At 41.5% G+C, this 18,350-nt stretch overlaps 1 protein-coding gene across 1 annotated transcript in view; it reads left to right on the forward strand.

Moving 5' to 3' along the window:
* MAP2 (microtubule associated protein 2) overlaps positions 1–18,350 on the forward strand; it is a 273,633-nt gene that overhangs the window by 12,704 nt on the left and 242,579 nt on the right. Inside the window, exons 2-4 of the mRNA XM_064515289.1 lie at positions 12,996–13,057; positions 14,451–14,628; positions 15,388–15,441. The gene's annotated coding sequence lies outside the window, so the exon portion shown is untranslated. The remainder of the gene's footprint in view (positions 1–12,995; positions 13,058–14,450; positions 14,629–15,387; positions 15,442–18,350) is intronic.

Consider the following 18,350-nt stretch of genomic DNA (forward strand, 5'->3'; position numbering starts at 1 on the left):
CCCTTGGCAATGTGACCAAATCATTGTCTAGTTTCATCCTGAGCGAGTCTAGTTTGAGTGCCTTGATGTTGCTCTGCAAGGTAAATCAAAGTGCAATAGTTGGGGACAGTAGGGTGATTGCTTCAAAAGCACACCCCTCGTCTGAACGGAATATAGAGGGTGAAGCAAACTTCTGCCTGCTCCCATGTGCTAACAGGATGAAGGGAATCTTGCTAATTATATTTTTCAAATTATGGTTTTTTTCCTGTTCTTCTCTCAGCCGTGGTGCTCACTTGATTCCCCTTCCTCCTTAGCAGGTGTTTTCACTATTTACATGTTACAGCAGGGCGTATCTAATCCTTGGGTGTAGGTGCGTGAGAGATGGAGAGCACATCAGTATGAGTCAGTAGAAACATTTTTTCATACATATTAATAGCAAAGATAATCATACTTTAAAAAAAAAAAAAGAAAGAAAAAAGAAAATTGTGAGCTTTCTGCTGTTTTTGCTCTGCTTGATTTCACTTGATTATTGGTCTGCAACTTTTACTCCCTAGTGTGATTACTGATGTAATATGCTTTGGATGCCCTTTTCTCTATGCACCTCACTCTGCTTAGTCTGGTTCTCCCTCTTCTTGTGATTTGAGGGTATCTTCTCTTCTGATGGGCTACTTACTGTGTCAGATAACAGTCAGCAATGAGGACCAGGTTGGCATTTAGATCAAATGGAAATTTATCTCTTCCGTTATTGTAATTGCTAGTGCTGTTTAAACACTTTGTTTTAGGGGCTTTGCTATTAGAAATAGCACACTCTACAGGTGATATTTCAGGATCCAGGAAATGAGAAGTTAAAGTTAAGTCAGGCTGATATTAGTATGTTATTCATGACCACCTTCTCCTATTCTTGCTCTTCAGTTGTTGGCTAAAGGGGAACATTTTTAATTGTATTGGAGTTTTTCACTGAAGGTTGAATCATAGGGAATATTCCATTTTCTATTTTGGAAAATGGTATAATGAAATACTGAATCTCTTCTGATGATTTTGTCAGCAGATATGAGTCTGACTGGCATTCTCGGAGCTGAATCTAACTTTTTATGTCCCTGCTACCTGGGGGTATTTTTCTTACTTCCTTTGGTCTGTGTCTTGCTTTAGCTTAAATAGTGAATAAGCTATAGTCATTTGTAGATCCTGATTTTGGTATAGGCACTTACACCTGGGTTTGGACAGGCTATAAACCCCTTCCAATCTGAGATTTTTTTTTTTGACAAACCAAGTTAGACTGTAAGGATGTCCAGCAGACTCGGGAGAGGCCTGACTGTAGACCTGTGTCGGTAAATGTGACAACAGCCATCTCCTTGTAAAACACGCTGAAGTGTCAGGTCTTGATAAATTGTCTTCCTCGTTTTTATTTCCAATAACATTTATGTACATGTAAGAAATAATGAAAATAAAATAGTGGCACTGCTTATGCACACTTTGTGTGTATGTATATGTAATATTTAATATTTTATACAGTTGTTTGGAAACAAAATCCATGTTCGTGTAGCACCATCTATCACTAAGCATGTGTAATGCAGTTTGCACACAGCAGTGGTGTATTTCACTTACAGGGAAGTAAAGTTGAAAAGTAAAGAACAGCTCTCCCCTCCCATGTATCCCCCCAGCAGTTATAACTTAGATTTGCTGGCAAATCCCCTTCTGGTATTCTGGAATACAGATGCTAAAGGATGTGGTATATCCATAGAAACTTCCCGTGGACATATCAAAAGGTCTAAGAAAAACCCATACAGCCATACAAAAAACCAGTTGTTTCTGACAGCCTTTTTAACCCTGTGAAATGAATCTCACTTTACAAAGTGAAAGTCAAACCTTGCTTTTCAACCATGCTTTGGATCATTTCGGAATTGACCACCTTCTAAACAACACTTAGAAATGACTTTTTTTTTAGGTAAAAAATAGTTTGGTAGCTCTTATTTTAGAGAGTATTTAATAATGCTGCATGAATCTACGTGCACACCAAGTTGGTGAGTTTGATGAAACTTATCTTTGTATGTATGTAAAGAACCAATCTCAAATCAGCCTACTGGCACTCAGCCAAAAAAAGGCCTATGTTGGCTTGCTGAGGGAGCAAGAACTCTACCTTTTCCCTTATTGATTTGAGGCTAGAGGTGGCTGGAGATGGATAGCACTTACTCATCTGTTAATGACTTCAGGGTAGTGCCACTGACTTGTGTATCCATGTTAAATTAAAAATTAGAATTAAAATAATAAAAACAATTAAAAAAAAAGGCTGCAGTTCAAGTGAGGGGTTGTGAGTGCAAGGATCCCTCACTGCAGGGAGGGACTGAACCATCCATTTCTAGGGTTTCCTGCCCCTTGTATCTCTTTGGACTGCATGTTCAGCTCCTGTCTCTTTGCCAGAGCCCATGTCCAGCTGCAGCACTTGCTTTCTGGGGAGGTTTTGCCTGTGTTTTTGGTGGCGCTCAAACTATTTGCTGCCTGCTTCCCGGAAACATTTTCAAAGCACCCAGTTTAGAGGCTTGTTCTCTGCTAATCATTGCATACTTAGCAAATGATTGGTATGGGGAAGTCACGCATGACACTAACTCTCTAGTTTTCAGGCATAATAATTTGGTGAGTGCGACTACTAGTGGTAAGTACTTATATCCCATGGTGCTACCACCGGAATATTTTGATCAGATTTTCTGAAACTTATAAATTTGGTCTGTCTTTTTTCCAAAAATCTTCAAATGAAATTTGCGTACTTCACCATTTTCTCCCAGAAGTCATGTGAAATCACAATTTGATTGGCTTGAATTTGAAACTAGGCCACAACTACAATTTTATTTAGTTTTCTTGTTTCCTTCATACTTAGATTCAGCTATTTCTTCACCTCTAAGCAAACAATAAGACAGTGGGCTGAAATTCCTATTCGCGATAAGAAATGTAAATGATGGGTTAAAGAGGCCATACAGCTTTGTGAGAGCTTAACATAAGCAAAAGTGTTTTCTGATATCCTCTTGCAGTGAAGCCAAAAATATTTGAAAGCATCACAGCTACACAGCAGGACACAGGTCTCAACACAGAACACAGCTGGAAGAATGGTACCCCAAGACACTGCTGTTCCCAGCATTTTCCCTGACTTGAGTTTCATGTGCTAATCCTTGTCTATGACAAGCTTTATAAGATAGGCCTGGCCTTAGGAATTTTATTTCAATTTTATGTCAAACACTTTAAGAATTTTTGGAAGACCAGGAACAGCTAGGATTTCACCAGTATAAAGATCCCATCTGGTCTTTTGTGAAGGCTTAAGTCTGTGGTTGTTTTATTGATTGATTTGTTTATTTTGTCATGGTGTTCCACATGAGGGACATCTCTGGGAACTGGAGAGTACTTCACTGGGAGTTCAAGGGTGGTAGAAGGCATTCGGAAGGTGTCCTGCTGAATCAAGTCATAGCCAGGGCCACTGCTTGTGGCACATCTCTTTGGTTTCCCTGCTGGCACGTCTGTGTGGCATTTGGTTGTCTCTTCAGCTGAAGTGGCAAAGGAAATAAGGAGGATGCAAAAGGAAGTAAGTAAGGGGGCATTGATATTTACTTTAATATCTGTTTGCTTATAAAGAACTGGGCCATCCCTAACCCTTATGCATATGCATGGAGTGGGAAGCTTCAGAATGTTCTTGGCTGCAGCCTGGTATTGATTGTGCTTCTTCCGTTTTCTCAGAGCGTTTCTGTGGGCAAGAGAAATCCAGAATGGGAGGGAGAAGCGGCAGAGTCTTTTGCTGTTATTGCAGCATCCCTACTGACAGATCTGTACACCTTCCACAAATGTAGCCCCTTGCATCACTTCTGGGGCTAATTCAGCTTCCTCCCTCCCCTGGGATGCTTAGGGAAGTCCAAGAATGCAGGCATGCTGACTGATGCCTCAAGTAGTAAGCAACGGTGTTAAGGAAGAGACAGGGCTGTTGTACTCAGCAGTGAAATTAGCCTCCTTCCTTAAGACTGTCCAGCAAGCATAGGATGAGATCCTGCTTGTAAGGAAATCCTAGTGCAGGAGGGACATGGCAGGTCTGATCATCCGGGGAGCAGGAATGATGGCAGGATGTTTGGGCCAGCTGAGGTCTCCGGTGCTGAGGTGTGATCCGTGGCTTTTCTCTCTGCTTCCCATTGATAGAAGCTTCCAGCTAGCTCCCCCACTGAGCCAGCTATAGCCTCAAACATGGGAATCCAGCCAGGAGGAATTTTCTGGTAACTGCCCTCTTCTGCTGGATAAAGCCAGGGGATTTCCTTTCTCCCATTTCTTCTCACCCCTTCTCCCACTTTGGTAGAGAACTGTCTTCCCAGAACTAGGAGATGCGCAGCCTCGGACAGACCTTCCCTACTCTGCCCGTGTGGCACGGAGAGCTCGGACTCGCCATCAACAGCTCACAAGCCACCCCAGGCTGCGGTACAGCCTTCTCCGGCAGTGGCAAGCCTGTTCCAGGTGTGTGCAGGGAAGGGGCATGTTGTGATAAAGGGAAGCAAAGCTTTAAAACCTGTCCATGTGCAGCAGGTGCTAAATGTGTCACATGTCTCTCAGCTGAGCAAGGCTTTTAAACACATGCTGACTTTAAGCAGGTTAATTACACTCTCTGATGTGGACTGCAGAGAAGAAATGCATTTCGTTACATAAATATAGCTAAGTCTGCCTCTGAGTGCCTCTCTCACTGAATCATTAATATATTACTTGAAGGTCCACAGATGCTATTGGCAAACAAAGACCGGAACAGAGAAATGGCTCATAAACCAATAATAATGATAGTTATCTCTGGGACCAGGTAAATAGCACGGCTTTACTACTGTGGACTTGCTTTCTTCCTGTCCAGCTGACTGCACCATTGAATGTGACCCGGAATTTCTTTAGCTGTGACGATGGATGACCCCGAGGAGAGAGGGAAGCTCTTGCAGTGACGGGTACCTCCTGGTGCGAGTGCTGGCTGTGGCGGGGTCTGGCAGCAGAGGTCGGCAGAGGACCTCTGCGCTGTCCGGCGTCTGGCTGGGAGGCACTCGCTTGTTTCAGTCTCTCCGCTAAGTGCTTTCGGGGAGACTGTGATTTCTTTTGCTTTGGAAAAGGGCTTTTGAATATGTGAAAACAGAATTATCCAGACGTTCAAAGTTTAAAAGAGTAAAATATATTCCCAGATCACTAAAAATGTACTGTTCTGGATTTAATGAAGGGTGAGGGGTTTTTGCATAAAGTGAGTGCTATACACTTTAAATTATGCATAAATCTATTACACTATAATCAGTGCTAAGTATATATGCCTACACAGAGCACACTAAATTATGTATCTTCCCTTAATATTTCATGAGTAAGAGGCATGGCATATATTGATTTCATTTAGACCCCAGTTTAGCAGAGCATTTAAATATGTTTCTATTTTTAAATCCACGAATCATCATAATGGGACTGTTCATATGCTTTGAGTTAGATAAGTGCTTAACAACCTTGTTGAATTTGAGCCATAATGTTAATCAGATTAATATTTTGAACCAGTGCCTAAGGAAGCCAATGGGAGCCACTTCATCAATTTTACTAGGCTTTTGGCATTGTCTCTTGGAGTAGGATCCAATTTTTATATATGTATTGAATATATAACTCTGTGTGTGTGTATGTATATATGCGTGTGTGTGTATATATACATATTTAATGTAGGAAAATTCAAGGTAGAGGTCCACTAAGAAATCAGAGTCTGTCCAAGTCGAGTTGCCTTATATCATCATGGATTTCGGTAGCAATCTAAGAAATGAAAGAAAGCAATCTCAAAATGCCACCAGTAGCTGATTACTCATTCTTCTACTGTACAGCTCATGTCATTCTGAAGGGTGGATGTTCCCTCTGCAAAAGCAAAGCAGTGTCACTTTGGTTACAGGAAATTGTTTTCACCTAATAGAATTTGTGTGGAGTCTTTCTGTCTTGCAAGATACCGGGAAGATTAAGTTATTAAGTTTTTACAAGACTGAACAAAACTTTCAAAAGTACTTCCATGATGTAAAAATCTCCCTGACAGCCCAAGAGACTCAGGGCTCTGACTGAACAGTGGGGTTGGCTTAGCTTGGACCAGCTGATAAGATTAGGACTTCCAGCTGTCTCCCTGCACAGGTGCCTGAGCTGGTTGTGAATTAGCAGTTCAGGCACTGTAACAGTTTGCAGCACAGGTATAAGGTTATGCCACACCAATTTGGCCATTTTTCTTATCCCGAATCTGCAGTTTTAAACTAACACGCTCTCTTTTCTGAAAGAGAGCTCAACTGAACTGTTGAGATACATTTATGTCTTCTAAGGGAAAGGTCAGAAAGGATCAATAAGTCTGATAAAGCAAGCGGTTGCATTAAATAGGTCATTTAATCTGGCCTTGATCGTAATATTACAGAAGCTGTACTTTCTAGAATGAATCTGCCATACAAATAGTAGCACACATCTAATTTTCCTGGTTTTGTGAAAATTTTCAGGTCACTTAACACCTCTGACTCTGCCTTGAATCTTACATTTCTTCCCCAAAATATATCCAAAATTTCAGTCTAGAGAATGTGGCTACAGTAAAATCACTTGTAGCCTAACATAAGAAAGCTTTAATTACATTATAGCTGTAAATTTATAAAATTGATATATAGCTAAGAAGAATTTAATCAAGTTCACCTTATTGCCAGCAGTTGTCAGAAGTAGTCATTCAGGGCTGTCTATGAAATGTAATAAAAGAGATTTATATGTGCTTCCCGGAGTAAATTCCTTTTTACATTTCGCTTTTAAAGTGTTTAAGAAGTATAGGGTTCCCCTCCCCTTTTTATAGCTTTTGGAAACAAAAATAAGTGGTGTTCTAGGGTGTTTTCTCATTCTGATTTTATCTTTATCCCACCAACCTTTAAAGTGGTCAGATTTGGTGCCGCTGCTACACCAAATCATGCTGGTTCATGGCCTGGCCTGTAGAATGCTGCTGCTCACAACAGATGTTCTTAATTGCTTTCTTTATTAAAAAATAATTTAAAAAGATGGGGTGGGGTGGGCACTATTTTAATGCAAGATGAACAAGGAGGAACGGAAGGGATGTGCTTGCTGTTTGTTAAGGTGATCAGTCTTAGCATCGAAGGTCAAAACTGGGAGGACAAGTTGCAAAAGGGCTGACTCTACCTGTCATATATTATACCTGTGTACAAACTACTGGAAAGGCCTGTTCATCAGTTTCTACCTTCCTGTGAGGTGTTTCTGTGAATTTAACTGAAAAATCAAAATTTCCCTGTGGTCTTGATCACTGGCTATCATTAGTCAAAATACTTGCCTGTATGATCTACTCTCGCCTGAGTCACGGACCTGTCACGTGCCCATGTCTGTCCTCAAGCTCAGACGGCTGCCGTGGCGTTGTGGAGGTGCTGCCCGAGGGTGCAGAGCTCGGGGGCCAGCAGCCGTGTGCCTGTTAGGTGAGCCAGAGAGACCCCTCGCTGCCCCTCCGGCAGGGCCGCCTGTCATTCGCCGGGAGGACACAGCTCACCCTGGCACGCTGTGCACGACTGCTCATTGCTTTGTGCAGTAAAGCACCACACAGGAAACACGGGCATAACCTAAAAGCCCAGTGAACTGATAGCCCCTGAGTAAGTTTTTTGTCCCTTCCATCCCCCCCACCCCTTTTTAACCTCTCCAGGACATGGGCAAAGGACAGTGGCTAGTGGTTTTACCTTTAATATTTGCAAACTACAGGCTAGTTGTGCTTTCTTCTTTAGCTTTTCATTTGTAAGTAGTAGTAGTGGTTAATGTTTCCTTTTGAAAGCATGGCACACATGAACTGGCTCTTATAAAAGCAAATTAAACCATGTTTTATTGCTTTATTGTTGTTATTTATTAATAGTACCTGTGTTGGGCTCTTATTTATTTTTAAAAATTAGAGGTCATAGTCAAGTCTGTATGTTGGCTAATGTGTTAATATGTATGCAAATGTTGAGCCATTCTGGGTAAAACATTGCCTCTAATGGAGCTTTAATATTGCTGTGCTTTGGTTGCATGAGATGTTTAAACTAGTCCAGAACTTATCCACAGTATTAAAGTTTAGGGACTGATCATTAGTTTTTCTGTTTGCTTTAGGAATCAAGTTTTATTGGGATGGTTTGGGTGTTAGGAAAAAAGTAACTTTCAAATTGTGGCCATCAATGTGAACGTACGATGGATTGCAAGACCTCTGCCTCCAAAACTCTGCCTTCCTTGCTGCTCAGCTATAACTTCTGAGATCTAAAAATAGTCAATCTACTGAGACTAAAAGCTTTTCAGTTGGATGGGCCATATTAATGTATTTTAAATGATAGGACAATATTTAATCTTTTCCTGTTCTGTATTCTTTTTATTTTCTTGGAAAACCTTAAGAGTGCTATTTAGCTTTTTCCCCTTTCCAGATAAGAAGATAAAGTCAATTATTTTTCATTTACTTTACCCTGGAGGGGTTTAGAATTTGTGGACTTCACTGAGTAGAAAAAATTGAGTAGGTCCCTGTATCAAGCAGAAACTTTTTTCAGTTCGCTTCTGTAGATTAAGAAATTTCATTTAGATTTTAAGGATATAGTTCATATGTCAGAAGCTGTTAGATATCCGGCAGCAGAAAAATCTCAAAAGACATCCATTTGTAAATACGGTTCTTCTTATGTGGGGCAAGCAAGCCAATATTTAATTCTATCATCTAATAGTTTCAAAATTTAGTTACAGCTCCCTTTAAGATAAATTTGGAGTCTTATATGCTAACACTAAAATCGGATCATGCCACACCTCAGGTCTGTCAGCTTGCTTTGCAAGATGTGTGAAGAGCTTTGCACATTTACTGTAGAAATGCCTCTCATTTATTCTATTAGTTGGAAAGACCATTGAAGAAATGACTAAGCTTAATGCATTGCTTAAATCATATTTTTTAAGGTCTCCCTACTAACAGAAGAATTGTCATGGCTATTTCAGACAAACAGCTGTGTAGCAGGTGGATGGTACAGTGGACAGTACTGAATGCTTCAGGAAAGGGTATATGAAGCAGAGAGAGTTTATAGAGGCCAAGATCGTGGTACCCCCTTCCAGCAGCTGGCAGCTCAGAGATGTCTGCAAGCTAGATAATGCATCTGAATCACTGTCCTCAGTAGTTGCTGAGGATCATGATCCCTCCTGAATTTATCTTCTTTGAACCGATTTAAGTTTTTCACCTTCAGAGAGTCCTGTGTCAGTGCCACAAATCAACTGTCTGTCCACATAAAGATGTCTCCTACTAGGCAGAGAATCAGCCCACCTGATGTCCCTGTTAAATCCTATGGAAACCCTGACTGAAAGGAGGGAGAGGTGCTGGGTGATTGATAAGAATGCTAACTCCTAAATTTGAAGTGAAAAATCAAACTTTAATTACCTATAATTGGAAGTTTGTTTTCCATGGTAAGAATGAACTATGAATTTCACAGCTGAGAAGTGAGAGGGACAAAAATCAATTGTAGTGAGTGGTAAAATACATGATCTCATGGTTATGGCATTAGGCTGGAGATCTCTGTGGTTCTGGATCTGCTACTGGGTTTCTGTGCAACCCCGAAGTCTCTGCCTGTCAGTCTGAAAAGGAGATAGAAATGTTGTTATTGACCTAAAAATTACACAGTTCCCAGCCCGTGGGAGCAAACTGCCTGGCACACTTAAAAGTCTTTGTCTTAACGATAGCGCTAAAAGACAAGAAGTTGGCTCTTTGACCCTGTCGCAGATGAAAAATAACAGTGCAGGCTAACAAAGCTCTTTACCCAAGGCAGGTAAGCGAGGCAGAGAGCTGGGGGCAGCATGAAGACTTGAGTCAAGGCCCTTGGCTCTAGCCTGGCATCTTTACTAAGCTGCTGTGCCTCTCTGAGCAACACTTTTGTAAGGCACAGGTGTGTTGTGAGGCTTAACTTATAAATGTCTGTAAATGTTTTAAGAAAAAGAGAGTGAAGGTGATCTTAGAAAAGTGCATTATTCTATTGGGCAGCAGCAGCTGGAATATATCAGTGCTGCAATTATATTTGATGATGCGTGTACTTTGTTTCAGGAATGCTGCCAAATGGCATTTTATTCATACCTCAGAGCTCTGTTCAGATGAAAAAAGTTAATTTCCATGCTTCTTGGCCAAAAACTGCCTGCAGGTCCTTATACAATTTGACTGCGCTGGGATCAAGGTCTGACTCAGAGCAAAAAGCACCATTCAGGCTGGTGTCATTAGTGGTCAGAGTTAAGGCTTTAACAAGTGGCTCTGACAAGGGTGAAGCTACAAGGGGTCCTTCCCCAGCCAAGATGTTAGTGGCCAGGACTAAATGACTACTGTGTCAGTCAAGCCTGAGTCTGAGCCCACTCCTGAGACCAGGCCGTCTAGATCTCTGACAAGCACTTCAGGAGAGTAAATCATCCTGAAAGGGAGGAGGCTTGACTGACAGAGTTACAGTTGTTCCCCCGCCACATGCCCCCATGGAAGGGACAGCTTTCTGTTAAATATTTGTTTATGAGTTAATTTTTTTTAACTCTTCCTCATGATTCCTCTTTTGTCTCCAGGTCAAGTGTGTCAGTTCTATGGCTAGCTGAGGGTGGATCAGGATTTTTTTGCTGTTTCGAGTGTTACGAAAACTTTGCTAGCTGTATTTTTAACGTAGGTGATGCTTTTCCTCTTTTCTTTTTCCCAGAAAATGGAAAGGCATTAATTACTAGCCTTGCTGATTGTTTTTTTAGGTGACACCCCTTCCCCTGGTTTGTTTCTCAGTCACAGCAAGCACGGACCTGGTGTCCTAACCTCACTTGCTGCTTTCGAGTCTGTTAGAGCTGATCTGAAGCCTGCTGAAGGCACTAGAGGCTTTCCCAGCATGGCTCACAGTGCCTCGCACTGTTACCTTCCTACCGAATTGCCTCCACGTACAACACCTGCTACAGAGCACTGCTGCAGCACCCTCTTCCACATGCAGGTAGATAGATACACGTTTATCTTTTCCTTTTGCACTCATCTCTCCCTCTGCCGCACCGCCAGTGTTGGCAGGCAGGCCTGCGTATTAATTGTCCTGTTTCTCATGTGACGCTTTCAAAGTCTGAATTTCTTTAGCCAAGTATGCACTAAGACAGATCAACTGTAAGGATTAGCTGGTGCCAGCAGTTCAGAGCTGTTTGAGAGGACAGGTTTCCTGCGGATTAAATCGCCCTTGCCTCATCATTCAGGCTCCCTGCTGAAGTTACTGTTGCTTAGCTACAGGACTCTATAATAAGAGTCCAAGCAATAGCAGAGTGGGTACTGAAGCATTTCAAATATGACAAGACCCAAAGGATGCTCATCATGTATGTGCAGGAATATTACAGGTCCCATATGCAGAGATATTAGTGACCATGACTGTTAGCTTTTATCTTACTCATCTCTGCTTAAAGGGGAACGTGTTGACACTGATTTTAAGGAGTGTGTGTGTGTGTGTGTGTGTGTTGGGAGGGAATTTTTGAATAAGGGTGAATATTGAATAAGGTCTCCTGGGGGTTTCTGCAAGGAAATGCTGTAATGGCCTCTGCTGTAAGTCTCTGGTGCCTGCTGCAATTCTATGGAAATATTGGTAGCTGCTCTGTATTTCTGTAACAGAACTTTGTAATTCTTGTGGCGGGGAGGGATAAAGGTCTTTAGAGTGACCTACTGCAGGGATGTGTGCTGGAGCCTCTGCACCTTCAGGCTGTGCAGTGGCAGACTGACCACTGGAAGCGGTAGGGAGAGCTGCCTGTCTGAGAGCAACTGATTTGCTTTGCTAAAAAACTCCATGGCTTTCACTCTGATGGCATGGTCAACACCACAGACAACTGCAGCTGCACCGCTACAGCAATCATTAAGATTTACCCCCCTAGGAAACATCTGTGTACTTGTGCATCTGTCACGGTGAAAGTCCTGCTTCTTGCTGGCACAGCTGCACCACAGAGCAGAGCAGGTTTACCTGTGTTCTGCCAGTGGCTTCCAGCCTTGTTTTACCTCTCTGGGTGCCTGACAGTCCCCCCTACAGGGTACAGCTTGGGACTTTGAAGGAACGGCTCCTCCCTGGAGAGCCTGTGGGCATGGGGTGGAGAAAGAGGCACCAAGGGGAGGCGGCTGGGGCCAGGGAAGGTCACCCTGAGAGAGGTCCTGTAGCTGAGCCCCGAGGACAGGAGCCCTCAAGGGAGGGACCTTCCTCCTCAGGGCAGCCCAAGGACCTAGCAGGTAGGCAGTGCCTCTGCTGTCCTGCCAGAGGCCTTCACCCACCTCATCCCCTTCAACAGACAGAGGTGCAGCAAGCTTTTAGAAGGATTCACAATAGCAAAAACCTGCCTGCAATAAGACAACAGCCCTATTGAGCTTTTGCCCCTTATTCAAAAACCTGTTCATTTCCCAGCTGCGTAGTTAGGTATCTGCAAGCCCTGCTAATCCAGACTGCTAATATTTTTGACGTTATCTCAGCTACACTGTCAGCTCTATTTGTCATTGCTTTCCAGAAATTTCTTCACCAATGCAAACATATTTGGAAAAATAGACGTGTGTCTTTTGGCTTGACCAGACATTTCCCCACCCTCCCTATAAATGCTTTTATGAATAGTTAATTTGTGAAAGCAGAGTCTCATGGTTCAATGGCAGAGCAGTCAAAAAGTGAAAAGTAGAAATTAGTAAGATGAAATGTGAAGTTTCTTTTTAAGAGTTATATTAAATAGTGCAGACTTGGAGGAAAACTCTGTCCTTGCCTGTACTTTGTCACTGTACTAAAATATACTATGGAAGGATTGATTCCCAAAGTTAAACCCTGGTTATTAGAGTCAGGTTACATAATGTATTATCAATATGAACTGCAGAACTATCCATACACTCAGTAAGTATTGATCTGTCTGTCTGCAACAGTGACACCATTCAGCTTTTCCCTGCCAATTTTCACTGATGACTTGTTTTATACTTTACAAACTATGATTACGTTTTTGCAGTGTCATGAAAATGAATGCCTCTGATTCCACAGGACTTGTTGTCTTTTGGTTCCTAGAGCAACTACATGTGAAAGACAAGAGTGCTGTGCTTCAAGCAATATTAATTAATAGTCTGGAGGTAAGTTCCAAACTCAACAGCTGAATATAGTAACAGTTTATCTGAACTCGAGAGAAGGCTTCTCTGAACTTCCAGCAGAATCTAGAAGGACTGTGAACACAAGGACTTAAGTGATAATCAAGGTTTTTGGAAGGCATGCAATTTGTCATTTTCCAAGGCATAAGCCAGCCTCTTGGTGGGAAAGGATTGCATGAAGCTTTCACTGTGGAAATTTTTTAGTAATGGCATTATGCACAGTTCTCACACTCACGTCTGTAGCACCTTCCCCAAATGGGAAGCTGATTTGATTCACTTTAGCAATTCCTGTTGTAGTCCTCAGCTCCCCATCAGAACACTGGCAATGTGACCAACCAAATAAATGCTGAATTAGCTCCCTCACATGGTCAGAACAAGTACTCACTGTCCGATCCTTGACTGCAAAGTGTGTGAATTTATTGTTCAGTAACTGCTTGAAGTTTCATACCGTCAAAGCTACTGGGGTCTTGGGTTATCTGTTGTGCACCCCTTGCAAAAAGGAACATTTTAGAGGGTTTGATTCTACTGGCACATTTGGGAATCTCTGGATTGCACACTGAAGAATGAGCGTGCTAACTGCATTTATGCTGAACATGCCCCTCTCATTTTATGTAGTTTAATCATGTCCTTCTGGACACTTGGCCTTGTGTTGTGTCACAAACATGCATGATGACTTCTGCTGTAGCCTGAGAGTGAAGCAGAGCTATGCTTAGGAGCTTCTGCATTTCATTTATGGTAGGGGAGGGAGGAAAAAAAAAAAAAAAAAAAAAAGAAAAAGGAAAGAGCATTCAATTGACATAAATGGAACTACCTCAGAGAAATGAGAACAGAATTTGGCCAAGTATCTTTTGACACTAATATAATGAGAAATAACTGTCTTATCAAAATGAAGATGGTTTCAAGACTATCTCCTCTCTCAGCTGCGAGTGCAAAGACCACCGTTTTGCATCAGTGTTTCATCTCTGTGGTAACTGCAGTCATTGTGTGGAGAAATAGCTTGAGGAAAGCGTTTCTTTAGGTCCGCTGTCTTCAATATGAATCAGCAACAGGATATAAAGAAAAGAGCCAGCACCTTGGCATAGCTGGGTCGCTGTGCTCAATCCGCCTGGAGCGAGGCCATAGGGAGAGCCTGGCGGGTTTTGTGCTGCAGAAGCTTCTGTGGAGTTGCTGGCTATTTGGGTGCTCTTCGAGCCAACAGCTGGCAGGAGCTGCCACCTCTCATTGCAGCTGGAAAGCAGCCAAGCTCTGCAGAGTGATGCAAGAACAAGGAGGCAAGAATTAACGGGAACCTACAGGAAGGGGGAGGATGGCAGTTTTGTCCTTCAGTTTGGCTTCTGTGTCTCAAAGAGATTGTTCTTGATGGTTGTATTTATTGCAGGTGGATGACTTGTGAGCACTGGGAGACACGAAAGATGATCCCGGAACTGGTAGGATTGTTTATGGCAGGGAAACGATGTGAAAGAAGCCTGATCAGTTAAGAAGAGAGGAGTTCATTATAAAATATTTTGCACTAGGTTTCTAGTTCAGATACAGTGACACAGCCCTCCTGAGATAAGGTACGCTGGACCTCAGATTATTATTTCTTATTGTTAACAGCAATTTAGCTCAAACACATATGTAAACAGTGAGGAACAAAGCTCGTTGAAAATTTTAGTGCTTTTGATCCCAAACTCAAAAGCAAAAAGCTCTCAGTGAAATATGTGGTAATATGCTTAATCTTTGCAGAGTTTCTTCTAGAACAACTGGTACCAAAAAATGAAAACTCATAGTCAAGTGGAACAGCCTTGTGTTGCTGCCTAATAGAAAACACTATTAATGTGTGGGAATTGAGCTCACACAGGTGTGTGCCTTATATGTGTGATTTATGAGATTATTCTAACACCAACAACAAGGCAAAGTTTGAAAATAGCCTGGCTCACTGCCCCTTTTTTTTACTTGATTTCCTGTATGTTTACTAGAGTATCACTTCTCAACCTGTTATGCCTCTCACTTAGCAGCGGAGCTGTGCCTGTATAAAAGCATTAAATGTGCAGTGGAGCTGTGCCTGTATAAAAGCATTTAATGCATGCGATGTAAGTTAGCACATTATTTTTACACTGGGAGCAAACAATGGATACATGTTATATCTCTCAAAAAACAGTTACTCTTTTGTGTTGCATTGTCTGGGTATTCATCACTCCTATTGACCTTTTATACTTGGTATTTTTGTTGTTCCTTTTCCTTGCTGTAGCAGAAAGTGATGCCAGACCATTAGGGAACGAAATTATTAAGTTTTCTGATTGATTTTTTTTTTTTTCCCCCTCTTGACCATATAGCAGATATGTTATCATGTAGGGACCCTTGCCTCAAGCTATTCAGAAGGGATTTTGGTAAGTGTTTGGCAGCTCTCCTCCCTCCTTTGCTTTATTATCTTCCTTCTCTTTACTATACCATCATTTCAAAAAGGAAGAGATTCTAAAGACCATAATGTGGAGTCATTTTGTTTTACTGTCAGCTTTCCTTTGCTAACAGCCACACAAATGATAGGATTTTTCTTTCTTTTCATTCTGGAGGTACACAAACAGATCAGCCCATTAACTAACAGACTCAGTGCTGACACCATTGTATCCATGGCAACATACCAGCCTGCGCAAGCATCCAAAGGCACTTTTAAAATCAGAAATATCAAATGATGACAGGGAGTTACTTCAGACAATGAATGTTTACATATGTCAGAACCACCTGAAATACTTCTCTTTCCACCCATCAGGTCCTTGATTATAACATGCTTTTACATTTATCTTATGGCACCTTTGTCAGAATGCAGAAGACTTAAGGCAGAATTAATCCTTTTTTCTTTTTTTCTTTTTTTTTTTTTGATTCAAATCGCTGGCTGAGGTAATTTATGGGAATGAGCACTACAAGTTGCCCTCTTGACTTTTTTCTTTGAACTGGGTGGGAGTACAGGTTCTTCAAATGATGAAATCCAATGTAATAATCAAAAAAGTGGCCTATATAAATTTAATGTATTTCAGAGCTAACAGATGTAGTTGCGTGACTGTTCGGTTGATTGGTGATTTGCCCAATAAAGTTGCATGAAATACTGCCTTTCTATAGTGTACAATAGATGTAATAAGATCTGATCATCCATTTTTTTTACCATCTTTACATAACTTCATCTGCCTGCTGGCATGGGAGAGACTATGCTACTGTGCTTACAGTTGCTATACTTCCCAGATCCAATGAGTTCTTCAGCTTTGTTTTCAAGAGAGAACATTTGGATACTCAAGCTGCATTTCTGCAACTAGTTGCAGCAAATTTATTAGTTTTGTTAAACCGGGTGCTCGTTTGCAATAATATCTGTAATTCAGATTGGGTAACTGCACATAAAGTGCTGATTTGTGCAGCTAGACAACCATTTGGCAAATATATGGGCATAAGCTAGCATGAATTTGCAGATGTCATGCATGTAGCCAGTAGGAGACTTGAGGACTCTGCCCCTCATGTTTCATGCACAAAGAAGAACCTAGGAGGTTGCCAGTTTTCAGGAATTTCTGATCCATTAGATTCACAAACCGATTGTGACCCTGGATGTGAGGAGCTGTTCTAAAACATAGCAAACCACTAGGTTGTCTTCAAGCAGCTAGGATCAGGATCATCTTCCTCAGGCTGAGGAAGTATTTCAGCCACACAGCTGTGATGGGTGTGCTCCTCTATTAGGCTGCAGGCTGAGGCCATTTGCAAATCTAGATTAGTGTTGCTTACACAAAAGCATAGATTGAGGCTGAGTTTAAAGAGCCCAAGTACACACGATGCTTAACCTCAAGCCATGGTTTTGCTGAGGCAGTCCAACTGGATCCTGCACAACTTGATCTACAAGCACATCTTCTGAACTTAAGCTGTCCTGAGCAGTGTGATCAATGAGCCTGAAGTACCACTGGGCTAATAGCCAACAATGTGTTTAAAGAGCATGCAGTGTGCATGAGCCTTCTTTCAAGTCCTCTTCTTCCACTGTGTAGATGCTGCCTGTTCAATTTGTGCTCTTTTCATGGCTGATCCATATAAAAGGGTGAGAGTCTATCACAGCACTCTGCTAACTGCCTTAATCCTTTAGTTCAAACAATGTGGTACTGTGCTTTTAGGACTGCAGGATCTGGAGTCCTATGCCTGCTTCAGCCTTGGCCTGAAGATATCCACTTTGCTGTCTTTCAAAAAATTGACTAAGGTCTTCACTTCCAGCAGTAAACTGGTCATGTTTGTAGCCTTTGCAAAAAAAAAATAGCCCCATGTTCTGTCTGCAGATGTCTCCCCTCTCATAACAAATAATAGTAGCGTTTTTTTCATAAATAGGGGAAAGAAATACAAAGCCCAAAACCTAGATGAACTGCTTTGCCCCATATTGTGATGCTAACTTGATTAGGCTAATCTGTTTTCAGCTGATAATTTAAGTTTTAGGCTTGGAAAATGCAGTAACATTTACATATGCGAACATAATATGAGCATATTAAAAAGTAAAGAGCCTTATCGAAATTCCACATTAATAAAACAAGTTATCAGTGCATCAAAGACCTGAAGAGCTTCCATATGCAAACATAGAAACAGATTCCTTCTGAGCTCTTTAATCCTCAGTAGATACTGTTGGAAAAATTTGGTTTCTCCCCTAAACCAGGAAATGAAATCTCAAAAGTAGTCTACTCCCCCGTTCCAACTAGTTTGACTACTCAGTAGTTTATATGTCACATTTATTTTAAAAAGCAACTGTTTTCATACAGTTTAGCCACAGATGCAATGTGTAAAGAGATTTCACTACTTAAAACTTAATGTGTATTCTGTTCATCTTCTGTTCAATCCTGTAGGTAGACAGTGAATGTTTCCTTTTTTTCTGATTTCATTAGAACACCTAGAAAGACTGAATGGTGCAGTATTTTCTTTCCTACCATTTTCAGAATAGAAAAAGAAGGCAGTACTTATACTAGCAAGAAGCTAGAAGTGGCAAGACAAACAACCCAAGCTCACAAGCTTACATTTATTACTTCCTGGCAGTCATCATTCGATGTTCTAACTAGCCAAGTTAATTTTCTTAGTTTTTTTTTTTGTTTCTTCTTGGGGAGATGGGAACTTAATATGGGAAGTGTTCCTTCCTACCCAGAAAATTAATCAAAGCAGTGAAAAATGATTTAGGTTAAGAATTCTTGATAGCTGAATTCTGCAGGGATCAGTATTCCTCTCACTTCCTTTTGAATATGTTTACAAAACCTCCTGTGAGATGTCCCTAACAAGATGAGTCTGACATCCAGCT

The sequence above is a fragment of the Dromaius novaehollandiae genome, chromosome 7 (assembly GCF_036370855.1).
Source record: "Dromaius novaehollandiae isolate bDroNov1 chromosome 7, bDroNov1.hap1, whole genome shotgun sequence".
Classification (NCBI taxonomy): Eukaryota; Metazoa; Chordata; class Aves; order Casuariiformes; family Dromaiidae; genus Dromaius; species Dromaius novaehollandiae.